Raw genomic sequence first — 15,495 nt, 5'->3', positions numbered from 1 at the left:
TTATCTCCAACATTTCAAGACAAAACTTTTGTTAATGGTTCATCTACCTCATGTTCCAGGAAAGAAAAATCGATAACCTTTTGAAAAAGTTTATTTGATAAAGTTGATGCAATATGGTGTCGTTAACTGGTCTGAAGATGGCATGAATCAGGCATTTAGTGTGATATTAGGAAACGGAGTTTGTCTGAGCAAATATATTTATTACCAGACAGGGCAGATGTAGAAGTAAAACTTTTCGCAACATAATTCTTATATGAGGCTGAGATTAAGATGTCTGCCTGTAGTCTAGGAGTTCTTTTTGTACACAAGATTTATTATGTAGAAAACGACAATCTGCTTGATGAGAATGTAGAGCTGGGGACCAGACTTCAGCTCATGTGCTTTAGACTTGCTCCCTCATGAAGAATAGAGAGGAATAACGGCCAAAAGACACGACTCTCTCGCTCTGTGTTGAAACACTCTAACAAAGTCAACGTTGTTACCGAAAACGGATTGACCGTCCAGCGTGCATCTCAAAAATTTCAAACACAGAAGAAATAGAAAAATGGTGTTGACTTGTCCATGAGCATGATCAGGCTGATATGCTGACAAACAGTGGCCCAAGTTCCATCAATAACTTACATACATAAATAAAGCCACATTCTTACTTTGTATTCCATACAATAAAACAACAGCAAGAACAAAAGCTTAATCAGCCTGGCGACACGAGACTTTGATCACATTCTAACATAATGAATCTGTCAAGCTTTTAATACTAGTCGCCGATCTAGCGATTATCAGGTCACAGCTTCTTGTCATTGAGGATAGAAAATAGCGACGCACGCAAGAACTTGGTGAATCTAGGCACACCCTGTCTGACATGAGGTATTAGCTCATGATAGACTGTAATCAAACTTTGTAAGTTTTTTTATCAGGGAATTTGGCGCAAGTTATTGTCATGGGCCCATGAAATGCCATGCTGCCAGATTTTGATACTGAGCCACAATATTTTGTGTGTAGAATTGAATTGTAAATTGGATGAAATGCTCCATTCCCGTGAGCTCACAATGCCAAGGATTTGTCCTGAATGCTACACTGTTAGCAATAGCTAATAAACAAGTTCGTTTTCAATAATGGGTTATGTTTCAAACTTTGTTTGGCTCTTTTTGCTTGCCCTCGTAATGTTATCACATAAATGAATCACAAACAATAAAACGACCTGGCCAATGTCACAAGAGATGTGTGATTAAACCCACCTAGTTTGGTTTATGAGCCTGCTTACATAACCATCACACAGCGCCCGTTACGTACCCCTCTATCTCATCTTTAAATAGGTATCAACGTTCTTTCTCATCTTCCTACGTATTACAGAGCATTCTGTACAATACCTGGTTATATAAAACGTCCATGAATAGTCAGCCGTGTGTTCATCCGAAAGCAATAAATAAGATGACTTTCGATTTGCCCATTCAATAAAGCATCTCACCAGCCACTCTAAATTGACAAGTTGGTTGCAGAGAACCAGGAAATTATTGGGAGATTTGATCTTCTCACCCATATGTCAATAAACCACATGACTTCCACTAACTGTAGATACGTCTATGCTTAGTCTTGTGAGCAATTCTTGCACAAGTGTCCCATTAAGTTTGGCGCCAGGAGTTAGTGGCCAAGTTTATCCATATTCTCAGCCAGGAAGAAGGAATCCAACAGATCTCAAGCTAATAATGTCACACTTAGCAAACCAACAGCGCTAATCAACGACGAACGCGTTTAGTGTGGGTGTCTATAAACCGAAGACCAAAGACCGAAGACCGAAGATCGAAGATGGAAGACCCCCCCAAAACTATAAAACGAAGATCCCCCCAACTATAAAAGGAAGACCCTGATGTCAACTATAAAAGGAAGATCCCCCAACTATAAAAGGAAGACCCTGATGTCAACTATAAAACGAAGATCCCCCCAACTAGAAAAGGAAGACCCTAATGTCAACTATAAAACGAAGATCCCCCCAACTATAAAAGGAAGACCCTGATGTCAACTATAAAACGAAGATCCCCCCATCTATAAAAGGAAGACCCTAATGTCAACTATAAAACGAAGATCCCCCAACTATAAAAGGAAGACCCTAATGTCAACTATAAAACGAAGATCCCCCCAACTATAAAAGGAAGACCCTAATGTCAACTATAAAACGAAGATCCCCCCATCTATAAAAGGAAGACCCTAATGTCAACTAGATGGGGGGATCTTCGTTTTATAGTTGACATTAGGGTCTTCCTTTTCTAGTTGGGGGGATCTTCGTTTTATAGTTGACATTAGGGTCTTCCTTTTATAGATTGGGGGATCTTCGTTTTATAGTTGACATTAGGGTCTTCCTTTTATAGTTGGGGGGATCTTCGTTTTATAGTTGACATCAGGGTCTTCCTTTTATAGTTGGGGGGATCTTCGTTTTATAGTTGACATTAGGGTCTTCCTTTTATAGATGGGGGGATCTTCGTTTTATAGTTGACATCAGGGTCTTCCTTTTATAGTTGGGGGGATCTTCGTTTTATTTTTGCATTAGGGTCTTCCTTTTATAGATTGGGGGATCTTCGTTTTATAGTTGACATTAGGGTCTTCCTTTTATAGTTGGGGGGGATCTTCGTTTTATAGTTGACATCAGGGTCTTCCTTTTATAGTTGGGGGGATCTTCGTTTTATAGTTGACATTAGGGTCTTCCTTTTATAGTTGGGGGGATCTTCGTTTTATAGTTGACATCAGGGTCTTCCTTTTATAGTTGGGGGATCTTCGTTTTATAGTTGACATTAGGGTCTTCCTTTTATAGTTGGGGGGATCTTCGTTTTATAGTTTTGGGGGGGGTCTTCCATCTTCGATCTTCGGTCTTCGGTCTTTGGTCTTCGGTTTATAGACACCCGTTTAGTGTAGCATATACATCAATCAACTTGCTTTTTACGACTCGGGGTAATATGGAATGATATTATTTATAAACAGTGGTAAAACTTTTTTGAAATGGCCTCTCCACTTCAGAATGATCTGAATGGCTTGGTACTATTTTGTCAGCTAAAATTTTCACCAACGTTATAGCTCATTTAGCGATATAGAACGCTACATTTCAAACTCGTTTCTCTCCAATACCGGTATCTGCAAAGTGTCCTGTTTCAGGCGAGAGGTCTACACTTGGAGACAGAACCTAACCCCTATTTGTTTTGCCTAAACCAGAGCAATTGAATATTTGCATTTCCAAGATGGGAGTATCGACTTCATATCAGGACTTGGAACCAAATGACCAGATTTTTTCCACGTTACCAACCTAAGTCAGTGAAGCGGCATTCTCTGACATGACCGGGTTTATCGAGTTCTCTGCACTAATGAAGCGAAGTTATAGCAACACTTTTGCTGGACGCTATATTGATCTGGCCACGGAGAGATGTCTTTGCAGCTAATGGCTGTAGACTGCGAGTGTAATTTTTCCTTTTTCACCAATCCGATTTAAAGACTGAATTCCGACTGCAGTTACCTTCTACATTAACCAGTTGCCCTGTCTTACACAAAATCATATCTAAATGTGACACGTACTCTCCCTAAAATGTCAGGAAACGTACTAATGGTGTCTTAGTGCCATACACGTCGGTCGTATCCTGAGTTCTCATCAATTGGAGAACTCCAACATATATCTCTTACTACCCCTGTTTGAGGTGTCATGCAGATGCACTGATATTGGCAGTACGAAAGCTACGAATTGGATGAACACATTTCTAACTGATTTTGAAATGCATCCATATTTTGCACCAAACCGAGTGGTTATGGTTGCCTAGCCCAAACTGCTGAATTCAAAACGAAGCTTCATTGGCGCATTGTGCATTTACACTGCAATGTGCAGTTTATTCTAAACCCAGATGTTTTAGAATTCTCAACTCAGCCTATCAAAGACCTGCATTCTTTTCAATCACAAACTGACAGCAGTAAATTAGCTAACCACACTCCTCTCACTATTGCCCCTTCATCTGTCAGTCATCCATATCATTAAAATGGATCTATATGCTAGTTTAGTGACACAACTTTGCATCCTCGTTCATCTCCATTTTTAGATCAGAAGGATCATCGATAGATATCCGATTTACAAGAAAATTTTAATTTGCCAAGTTGAGAGGCTGACACATTGAATATTCACCTTGTCACTGATTTCGCTTCAAAGTCAAGGGAGCAATGAATTGCATCCTGGATGCATTTTAGTCTCTGGAATATCTGGCTTGAGAGCCAGAAATGCCATTTCAACAGATCTGAAATATATTATCACTGTCCAATGTGCTATTCTTAGGAGCTGGTGTGCTCCAGTGGGTCGGAAATTCGACTAGTGGTCAAGAGGTCCTTGGTTCCATCCCCAAAGTCAATGTGAGACTTTAGGTAAGTCTCTTTGTCTAATAAACTCAGGTGACATAGGTGTATAAATTGGTACCGGTCAAAAAAGCTCAGATTGAAGAGCCGATTGTGCAGCTCATGATGTCTACTGACTGGTTTAAGGATTGTGGTTAAAGTGTAAAAATGTGTGCGGTTAATTGAAAAGGATAATATACACAAGGCGTGGTTTGAAAATGCTATAAAACAGTCAATGAGAGTAGAAGGAACACAAACACAAAACGATATTACCAAAAACAAAATTATCCCTTAATTTCATCCAATTTCAAGTTTACTTCAGTTTTACGACAAAACGCATGAAAATTCCTCGGGCAATTTTACATCATTCATCAGCTTCGAATGTTTTCGTGATTTGTTAGGAATGAACTGAACAACTATCAATTGTAGAACAATTACTTAACATGCCTCCGCAATCGACCCAAAATTCATTACTTTTCCTGCGAGGCAAAATTCCCAGCGTTGTAAATTTGAAATTGAGTCTGTTGCTCAGATCTATTCGGCATAATGAAGTTCACACTTTAATAAGAAATAGAGTTGTAACAATTTTTTTTGCAATCAACTTCAATAGGACAAAATTATTTCAAGTGGCAAAAATCTTTTGTGCTTTTCACTCTTTCAGTCCATGTGATTGGTAGATATACACTAATTTAACTTTTCAAGAAATTATAATGAGATATTGACGAATAGAGCAAGTTCCATCCATTGGATTGCTAATAAAAAAAACATCTACGTGGACATTGGAATAAACCAAATTCACTGATTGGAGTAAAGCAGATGAGCTTGCGGCTCATTAGGTCTATATCAACAACTCCAAAATAACTTAGTGTACGCCTCTTGAGGTGGCAAAAAATACTCTTATACAAGCCCATTATCAAGTTCTCCATCTTTAATATCCATCACCGCACCAACTTGAGGTCGTCTTTTCCAACCCTTAGGCAACATATACAAGCATATTTTTCAATTCTCATGAATAGATATGATTCTATCGTCCCTCGGAGATGGTGTGGCTGATCAGGGCCCATATGCTGTCTGTAGAGCTGGCCTGGGGACATAGAAAAAAACATCCAATTTCAGTGGATTATACCTGCGCTATTTCATTTGCTGCCGGGGACAGGTGAGAGTCAAGATGGTGGGTGTAATAAAAACGATAGCAACTTTGGAACATAGCAATTGGATTGAATATAAAATGCTTCTAATGAATTAACACAACATCCCTCATTGACAAAACACAAAATGGCAAGAATATTCAACAACAAGGCAACTATCCAAAATTATACCATACTGAAGTTCCTGCAGTATTGCCTCCGTTACTTCCGCCCATTAGACGTGCGCTGTCTGTAAAGCTTAGAAATGTCAATACATTGAGGGTCAAGGTGGGTTACACAGGAGGAACTTCGACACACAGCGTAGAGCGTGAGATCCCAGAGAGAACCCATGATTGTATTTCTAGAGCATGGCTTTCAAGGAGGTAGAATTCTTGGCCCCTCAAAGCCCTCCGAATGAGTTCCCATTCTAACAATATCAGGTCATTTCACTCGATACACTAGATACTATACTCCCTCTGGAGTCATGTTGTAGGCCCTGTTTGCACGAGTATGCAAGGCTCCTTGAATCTTAGGTCTTTCCTAGGGCATGAAAAAAAAGAAACCACCAGGTAAGAAACGTGAAAACTATGGCATGGACTCTGCCTCTGGCTGAAGACAGGGTCACCAGGCCAATAAACCGGATTGCTCCTGAACCAAAGTGGCACATAAAAAACACTCATCCAGCATTGGAGGAGGAATACCCCCTGGAGGATAACGTTCATTTCCAAGTGCTGAGGGAATGCTGAATAAGATGATATAAAGAGGTTATTTCGATGACTTTTATAATGTCGAGCCGACCATAAATGTGCACTGTACTTGTTAAATGACTTAATGAATAAACAACACTTTAAATCTCAGGTTAGTTGCATGAGTATGCAATTGAAAATTCTAGCCTTCTCTTCTCTCGATTACGACTTTGTGTATCAGAGAAATATTTCATCCAGTCTGTCATATAATAATGACAAATCAAGAGAGAAATCATAACTTCCGTTCGAAATCAGCAATCCCATTTACACTGTCTCACCCTGAGTGCATTATCAGACAAAAGCATCATAAATCACCCACACACCACAGTTCATTTAATACTCTGCGACTTTTGGTATTAATATGGAAGCATCGCTGCAGTGAATATCAATATGGTGGCAGGAGTATTTATCTTTTGGCCGCAGTTTATACTGGCATATTGACTTTGAAATACGGTTCAGGCGAAATGGTAAATGCACTTGTGTCTGATAAATGTATGTTTTCAGATTTCTTTTCTACAGAGGTATAACAGCTCTTCAGAGGAATTTCCTGAGAGGACTCCAGCTATGCGAACTTTGCTGCATTTTGTACTATTGCAAATTGACATTGATCATTCTGCCTCAAATCAAGATGATTGCCATCCCCTGGCTCCAGTTCAGGGCTAAGCTGACAATTGAACACGTTAACCAATAGAAATACACCCGAATCATTAGAAATCTCGAGAAGCCTAAACATCGTTAACTTGAGAAAAGATAGCAAGAACTGGTAGGAAGGCAAATCGAATGCAGCCCTGACTACAAACTGCAGCGTTGAGTGACACTTTTGTGACGTATCATTTATATTAAAATAATCAGGGACGAGGTTATCAGCGACATTAGGCTCAAGAGTTAAGACAACAATGGAATCAAGAGAGATTGTGGTGTGGGCACCTAACTAACTAACCAATCATGTCTGTCCGATCAAGTGAAGTGACACAGAACCAATAATTTTGGAGAACAAGGCACTATCTCCTAAAGTGATGGATATTTATCACATAATATCAATTTGTGGTCATTCTGATAAATGGATAAACTTCTCACGTCGGGCGCTTAGCAATGCCCGCTATTATTGATATTGTTTCTGTCACTTAGGAGTTATGAAAGGTGTCCAGGGAATGTCTTCAGCCCATGTGTCTGAAAGATGGAATACCTTATCGGTGATGAAACTTTGGGTATATTATTTGTCATACGTGTCATATCTTTTCTGTTGCTGTTCCTTCTCATCAGTATTATTTTGTCTTTGTTCTGGCAGCAGAGTACTACATGCAGGTAGTACTTCATTTAACATGTTTAAATATTTCCTTGACATCTAAATGTACATTTGGTGGCATAGTAACTCCATCCAACAGTAACTGTCAATATCAGCAAACGGATGTTCCCCACCTCTTTTAACTTTCTCACCACGGCTCCCAAGTATACTCAGGGTGATCAAGGAAACGACCCCATAAATAATTAAGTAAGTATTCTAGCGAAATCATGGGCTACATTTTAATTGAATAAAATTGATTAAGAAATATGTCTTACTAACTAACGACATGAAACTCCTCTCCCAGGCACGGCCAAGTCTAATCGATTTTAGATACCACTCGTCACTTTCGAGACCGTTTCATTATAAATGTGACATCTCCGTGATTAAATTCAAGTTATTGTCCTTGGGAAAAAGCACCACAGTTCTATATTACTGACTACACAATTGTTGAAATCAAATAAAACATAAGATTTCACGTGAAAGCCCCCACAATGTTATTATTACCTTTTTATTGAAATCTCATAATGAAAGTTCTTTTGAATTACAAATTTTCTTGCAGTGATTTCATAAAAGGGTGAGATATAGTGATGAGTTTTTCATTGTTAGCTTAACTTGGAATGAAAATTGTGCTTTCTGCCCAAGAATGACATCACATTAGTTTGTGTCTACTGCTCCATCATCGCGTGTGTATGATAAGAAAGCCCATTTCAACACCCTAATTGGCCAATGTTCTTCTTGGCCGGCGTCACCTCTGGGCGCGACTAATGTGGCTGATGAATTCGTTACATGTTCAAACTAATGAATATATTTTTTCTGTCTGGACGGGAATTCTGATTAGGCATGACCATTGTTACACGTTAACTCAGTTAACCGTTTCTGCAACTGTTTTAGTTGAGATAACGTATTGATGTGGTTTCTAACAGCAAATGTTTTCTCTGGCTGAAAGTAGCCATTAAAATAGCAATACTTGCAGACATAACTACCAACATTGGTTGAAACCCAATTGGCTTTTGTTCGTTTGCGATTCTCAGTCTCTGCATAAATGTCCAGCTCACCTCTGCAATAGAAGCTCAACCTGCAGTGTCCTTATTAATTCAACCTTTTCACTCAAAATCTCACCGTTTGCAATAACATACTTCTCATATCAAAGTTCCATTTCAGCACTGATCCACTGGAAAGTAATTTAGGAAATCTCGCAATAGCGTCTTATATCGTGTTATCATACTAAATGAGCGATATCAGTGGTGGTGAAGAACACATTTAAGGTAATGACTTGCCTCCATAGTGTGGATAACGGTGAGATGAAAAGTTTATAAAACCAGTTAACAGCACATTCCAGGTTATTTTTGCGGGCTAGTTCTTCATGAATTTATTGGCTTGAGATTTTTTGAAGCTTTATACTTGGTCACGTGGCAGCACAGTGTCTTTGGTGCAGTTTACAGGCCATTGTTCAAGTTTCTGACTGATTTTCAATAATTTGACGGCATGGTGTAACGCACTACATGTAATTGGTCATCAGATAACGCAAGCAATTAACTCAAACTATCAAATGCTATTCCCATGAAGTTTAGTATTCCACTACCGATGACTGATACATGTACAAAACAAGAAAAAACTTTACTAAAAATATTGCTAGAAATCGAAATTGGATTTTTAACTTGGGATGTTCAAACCATGAAAGGGTCCTTACTTAGCCCTTTAGAAATAGACCTGATGTTTTCCGAATGAATACCAGGCAGCTGAATCTAAATCATCTATCATAGATGTAAACCTAAAAAAAATTATAATCTGGCAAAGAAAAATTTTTGCAGCTGCCCCGGGATGATGGAAAATCTTCTTTCAGCAACATTACCCATTCAGGTAATCAAGATGGCTTGGCTGCTCATGTTGCCCTTCACGGAGCCTGCAGCTCCTAGATATGGAGCATGTAACATTGCCATGCCCACGATGCTCTCCGCCACATTTGCTCGTAACTGATAAAAATATCTGAAACACGCACACTTGAATCGAATGACAATTTGATGAGGCAGTATCCATTCTGAACAGTGATGGGGGCATGGTGGGTAGTGGCGTCAGTGTCTGGTGAAAAACTGCCAAGCAATCGTAACCTTTTCGAAAATGATGTTGGTCAGCCGTAACTAATGGCTGCCGAAAGACGCATTTGTTGGTTGGAATGGCCTACCGGCTCATTGCTCCACAAGGCGATTGGTGAATTGCATCTCATCATAGGAAAGGGAATATAAAGTAAGAAACAATAAGACGCGTATGGAATGGCCCTTTTGGCTCATGTTACCAATGTTACCTATCTCGAATAGCAGCAATCTTATTAAGATGTGTTTTTCTGTAAATTGACCACTCATTGCTTATTGGGCAACTACAAGAAGGAAATGACCCAAAAGATCATTCATGTACCCCAGTGTCTACTTGTAAGTACTATTTGACCAGGCCTGGAATGAACTACTTCGGTTTTCATCTCGGAGGTCCCGTTTTCAATACCTAGCTATATGTCCATTTCTCATGCAACTATAGTAGCTCTATATGAATCTCAAAGATTGTACTCCAAGGTTACAAAAAAATGTATCAAATGGGTGATGAAAATACATGATTTTATTGTTTGGTGCAAACCTACCTTAAACGTTGTCCTAGTTAGTTCAGAAGTAATCCATTCGATCTAATATCTAAAATAACAAGGGCAGAATATTATCAGCATATATTCGTAGAGGTAAAACTTGAAAGCTTAGTATTTACTCCTGCTTAAACTAACTATGTCAGCACGCATATCTAAGACTGTTGACGTCCGCTTTGAAACGGAATTATAGTCGCCTAGTGTCGTCTTTGACTTAACCGCTTTCAAATCGATTAAAATACTTTCGCGTCTATATTTGAAAATTTTAATGGGAAGGTGGTGTTAGCCTAATTGTTGAAGTCATATTCCAAATTGTGGTTATGGCCTACAACTCGGATGGCGACGAATTAATAATTTTCATCTTGTTCAGATGCCTTATTTCGAATTCAAAGATTGGTTTGGTGTCAAAAATTGTTAACACACTGAGTATCACCAAGTATCATCAAGATATAACGCAATGACACCAAATTCAACGCAGGCTGCTGACCAGAAAGATAGAATAAACAAAGATGTGTATAGCTGGTGTAATTAGTATTTTTACTGATATAGGCCTAAATCAGTTTGATATCATGCATTGAATTCCTTTCACCCAACTTTTTACTTCTCCTATTACGACACACTAAATATTTCATCTCATAGAAAAGGACTCAGATCAAAGGAGTCAAGATGTACTGCCCGCCTCAACAAGTCTATGACAATCAAGTGCAAAAAGCCATGGCACGGAATGCCAACGTAGCATCACCAGCCAAAGATAAAATGATTAAATCTACCTTGAAGATCTCATTATTGCATCTTCATGGCTTTGTGAACTTCTCTCATAAGATTTTATGTTCTTAAAGCTTTTTTCCCGAAAAAGCATGATGAAAGTATTAAAACCCTCAAAGGGTTGACAGCTAATCTTTTCATCATGTACAAAAAATAACATAACCGGATTAAAATTTCCGAGAAAACCTGCTACTGTATGACTCGTATGACAATTTTACAACCGCCTCAATGAAACTCTCATTTTAAGCCAGATTATGAATATGATTATGTGTCATTATCCTTCCATATGTGACAAGTCATGAAAGTATACTATGATTTCCTAAGAGAGGGATATCTTGACTTTTCAATATATACACATGTTAACCCTTATGCTGCGGCAACCATATTTATTTCTAATAATAATTTCAGGCATTTGTGTTTTAAAGTTTCATGTATATGAATTAGTTCATTCTACCAGCCAATATATACTAGTAGGACAGTTTTATCTATCTTGAGTAGACAGACATAGTCATAGACATAGACATAGTCATTACTGAATAAGCATGATCAAACACTTCTTTTCCTAACGTAGATTTGTGATATTTCCCCAAAATTGCTGGTGAATGAGCATTGAAGTAGTGCAGTTGAGTGTTTGGATTCAAATACTTGGTATATAGGCCGTGTTCTGCTGGGAAGTCAACGACTGAACAAGTGCCACAGACTGACAGTTCAGAAAAGGCATTCCCATTCTGTGACCAATAACTATCTCCTCGTGATATTGTGCAATTGATAAAAGAAAGGAAAGACAGGTACTGTTTTTTTTTGTTAAAGGCAACAAATGATAGCGCATGAGTACAGTATGGTCGTGTTTTCTCAAAGTCCAAACAACTTAGTCTATGATAATATGTATCCCAAGGTCATATTTTCGATTAACTTATCAGAAATCTAACAGCCCCCCCCCCCACCCACACGAAAATGACAAATAGATTGACTTGGGCCATACATGTATTTTTCTAAATAACGCATGCCTTGCAAATTGTATAGGAACCTATGATTACGACAACTTCTAATATCTTTTTATGATCTGATGATGATCTGTATAAGAAATAAAAACTCATTCAAGATAAAACTCACCTGCCGTACATCAGTGAAGAACATATCCATCAATGGCACATTTTGATATATATACTGTCCCGTATGAAACTTCTCCCGGAAGGTAAATCAGTGCACAGGCAAATGACCATTCAAAGCAACCATTCTTATGACCAAGAACACCCGGCCACTGATTTCAAATGAGAGAGCTGCTCTTGGAGCGAGTTGTGGCTTCAGCTGAAAATGCTGGAAAGTCTCGCGTATTGATCTGCAGCAAAGTAAATTGTGAACGTATCAGCAAAAGTGGCACAGTTATTGCCACACACGGCTGGCCATAACGTGACGAAACTTGCAGACTGTGCAATGGCAAATGTAAAATGTCAATTCACAGAGCCTAGTCAGTATCAAGTCTGTAACAAACTGACCTGTTTTGAAATTAGCAGGATCAATGATGCATGACTGCAGCAAGTCGAAGTGTCGCAATAGTCTAAAATACCGAGCTATGAATGTTGACAAACAACGACTCGCTCCAAGATCTAAGATGTATATGATAGCAAGTCCTTGTTGGCTTTGCAAGAATGAGGTCCGATACCAAAGTGACAAAATATGCCCTCCCATAAAATTTAGCTTTGGAGACAAAACAAATTCCACATTCTCACTATTCTATCGATTTAGTCATTACGATGTATCCATCAATGAATCCACGTGACCCAACGAGTTCACAACTATCGTCATTGTATATCCCCTGGTACAGTACTTCGATGCCTTTGGTACTTCTAGCACTGAAGATCTAGGCATCAGTTGCTGGCGGGTAGCCCACTTCTGATACCAAACCAGGTGAAATGACATCCAAAACAGAGTACATTGTATTGTCAACAACTACTGCCGTCTTGTAAAACTTTATAATCCTCGTAGTGATGGAGCAATATCACTGATGCCTCATTTGAAAGGCAAGAGACACCTGTCATCAAGTTTAGGAAATACACACGATCAGCTGATGGGCTGCAAGCTCCAGTTGATGAATGGCACTGTTAGCGACTTGTTGCAGTCATTCATCATTGATCCTGCATGATGAAATCTTATCCCCTTTGATAACAAAAAACTCCGAAAACTTTGAAAAACGAGTTGATTTCCCACAGCAGAGTGTGAAATTGCTTAAACTTCCTTTGTGTCGGAATCAGTTTGTATTTGAAATATACATGAAATCCCGGAGGAAAGAGATGAAATTTGATAAGGGATATAAGGCCCAGATGAAACCTGAAGGTTGTGTAGATGTTAGGGAGTTTCAGCAGTTGTGAATTTCACGCTCGTATGACGTATCCGTATCGGTTTTACATATTGCCACTACACAAATTACGTTACATCATACGTAAAATCGATTCGGATAAGTCATACGGGAGACACTTTTTTCTTTACTTAAATTCGTTGAAATGCGGCAATGGTACAATGCTACCCACGCTCTTTAGATGTAGCAATATCCTAAATGATTTTCAGAATGTATAACTGAAAATAGCTTATGCCAGTCGTTATGAATTACCCTAATGACACCTTTCGGATATTGAGCATGTATCTTGCTGCCTTGCTGGCTCCCAAGTGGCTACTTGCAATATTACATTATTTGCTTGGCTCAATAAACTGCGTAGTGTTTCTCTCTTTTTTCTGGTGTCTGTAACATTCATTGTAAATAAGTGAAGTTTATAAAATGCAGGGTTTTTTTTCTTCTGATTTTGACCTGAGCTAAAACTTGTTCCGTTCTTGATATCAAGTTGCTACTCAAAGACCTTGTCGCGTTCCTCTCTGCTCCTGGTGTCTGTAGCATTCGTTGTAAATAAGTGAAGTTAGATGTAGATGCTTTTCTGGTTTCAACCTGAGCTAATATTGGTTCTGTCCTTGATCTCAAGTTGCAACTAGGTCCGGTAAGAATCTTGCAATATTACATTCGTCAAACTAAATTAATTGTTTTGGTGTTTTTCTTGCTTGCTAAGAGAAACTGGTCTTCAAGGTGGTTATTGCGTCTGTCAATGCTCCCAAGTTGCTACTCTGAATGATACTGTAATATCACATTTTGTTCGGCTTAATTTGTTTTTTTCTTTATGTTATGCTGTGTGCATGTCGATTGCCAACGAAAGCACATGGGAGTGCACTGCAGGTTTGTCCATATGAAAATAAAGGACTGGAGATTTATCAGGCCCAAAAAGCATTGACTGGTAATAGTTGACCGTTTATCTGTTGTTTCTTGTGCTCATGTTATGAGTGTTGACAGCCTTTCTTTTTTTTAAATAAGATTCATTTTGCCCAAAGAAAATACAAGGCACTCCAACAGCCTTAGCAGTTGTACTACAATATATTAACATTCCTTTGAAATCAGATAATGGGTAAAATAACTTGGCAATGTTTTGTCTGAAGTGACATTGAAGACTCATCGAGGTATCTAGGATGGCCAATCATCCTCGAGGGTATACATCACACTTCCTTGATAAACAAAGACCTGTCAGATATCAAAATAAGAACATGTTCGTATTTTATCAATTGATGTGGATGCCTGGACATACTGGCTGACTAGTACATTACAATGCATCTGACACGATAAAGAGTTGTTGTCATTTATTACAACCACCTCCACAGGCATAGTACACATTGTTATTCGGCAGTCAGCAAATGTTACCTAATCAGTGTGACCTCATCAAAGACTTGCGACAATAGTTTAACTGTTCAACCATTGCGACAACGTCCTTACTTGAGTTACCACTTTTACACACGAGCAGTACGAAATGTGTTAAGTCTTTATGTCAGACCATTTCCTTCACTTTCAGTTAACTTTGAATAGTCCAATATCGACAATAAAAAACAATAGGGTATAACATATTGAGTACTTTCAGTCTTTGTTCACAAAATTTTGCCTAAATCGTTCGCAGTACATTATCCAAAATTCTTTCGGCCAGATATTTGTTTTGCTGAACAAATCTCGCGACCTTGTTTGAGATGGCAAACTGTCAACTTTTTGATAAACTTATGCACCCTATCTTGACCGAAAGTGGCTGTCAGCATTCAGCATGTGATCAGAGCATCATTTGAAAACTATGCTGCGTAGTACTTTCTTCAATGGATACGGCTCATTACGATGCTATGATAACTTCTTGTTCCCCACTTCCCGCTCAAGTTGCACAACTATGTGACAGTTGGCGGCCTCATACAAGTGCTCCTTTTTTTAAAACAAGGCCTCTAGAGTAATGAAACAATATTGCTTATTTAGGTTTGCAAAGAGTAGGTGCCTCGAGGGGTATATCCTGGATTTCAAAAGTGGTGTGCTGCAAAGTTTAAGACGGATTCTTTGGTGTATAAAAAATGGTGTGGAAAACTGACAAAAACTGGTCTGTGGAAAAAGTGCAACATTTTGAAATGGCTACTTGAGGGTATAGGGGATTTTTATTTCATCTAACACATTATTATATACATGTTATACAAATGTTAAGAGAGGAGAAAACCATATAATCTTAGGAAGAACCTGGACAACTGTTCCCA

General features: G+C 38.7%; 1 protein-coding gene across 1 annotated transcript in view; it reads right to left on the bottom strand.

Annotated features, from left to right (window-relative positions):
- The window catches only part of LOC135502660 (hemicentin-1-like), a 158,601-nt gene extending 148,444 nt beyond the window's left edge, over positions 1-10,157 (bottom strand). Inside the window, exon 1 of the mRNA XM_064795628.1 lies at positions 10,141-10,157. The gene's annotated coding sequence lies outside the window, so the exon portion shown is untranslated. The remainder of the gene's footprint in view (positions 1-10,140) is intronic.
- Between the last annotated feature and the right edge of the window lie 5,338 nt (positions 10,158-15,495).

This window comes from Lineus longissimus, chromosome 18 (assembly GCF_910592395.1).
Source record: "Lineus longissimus chromosome 18, tnLinLong1.2, whole genome shotgun sequence".
Classification (NCBI taxonomy): Eukaryota; Metazoa; Nemertea; class Pilidiophora; order Heteronemertea; family Lineidae; genus Lineus; species Lineus longissimus.
This window is presented reverse-complemented; position numbering and strand designations above follow the sequence as displayed.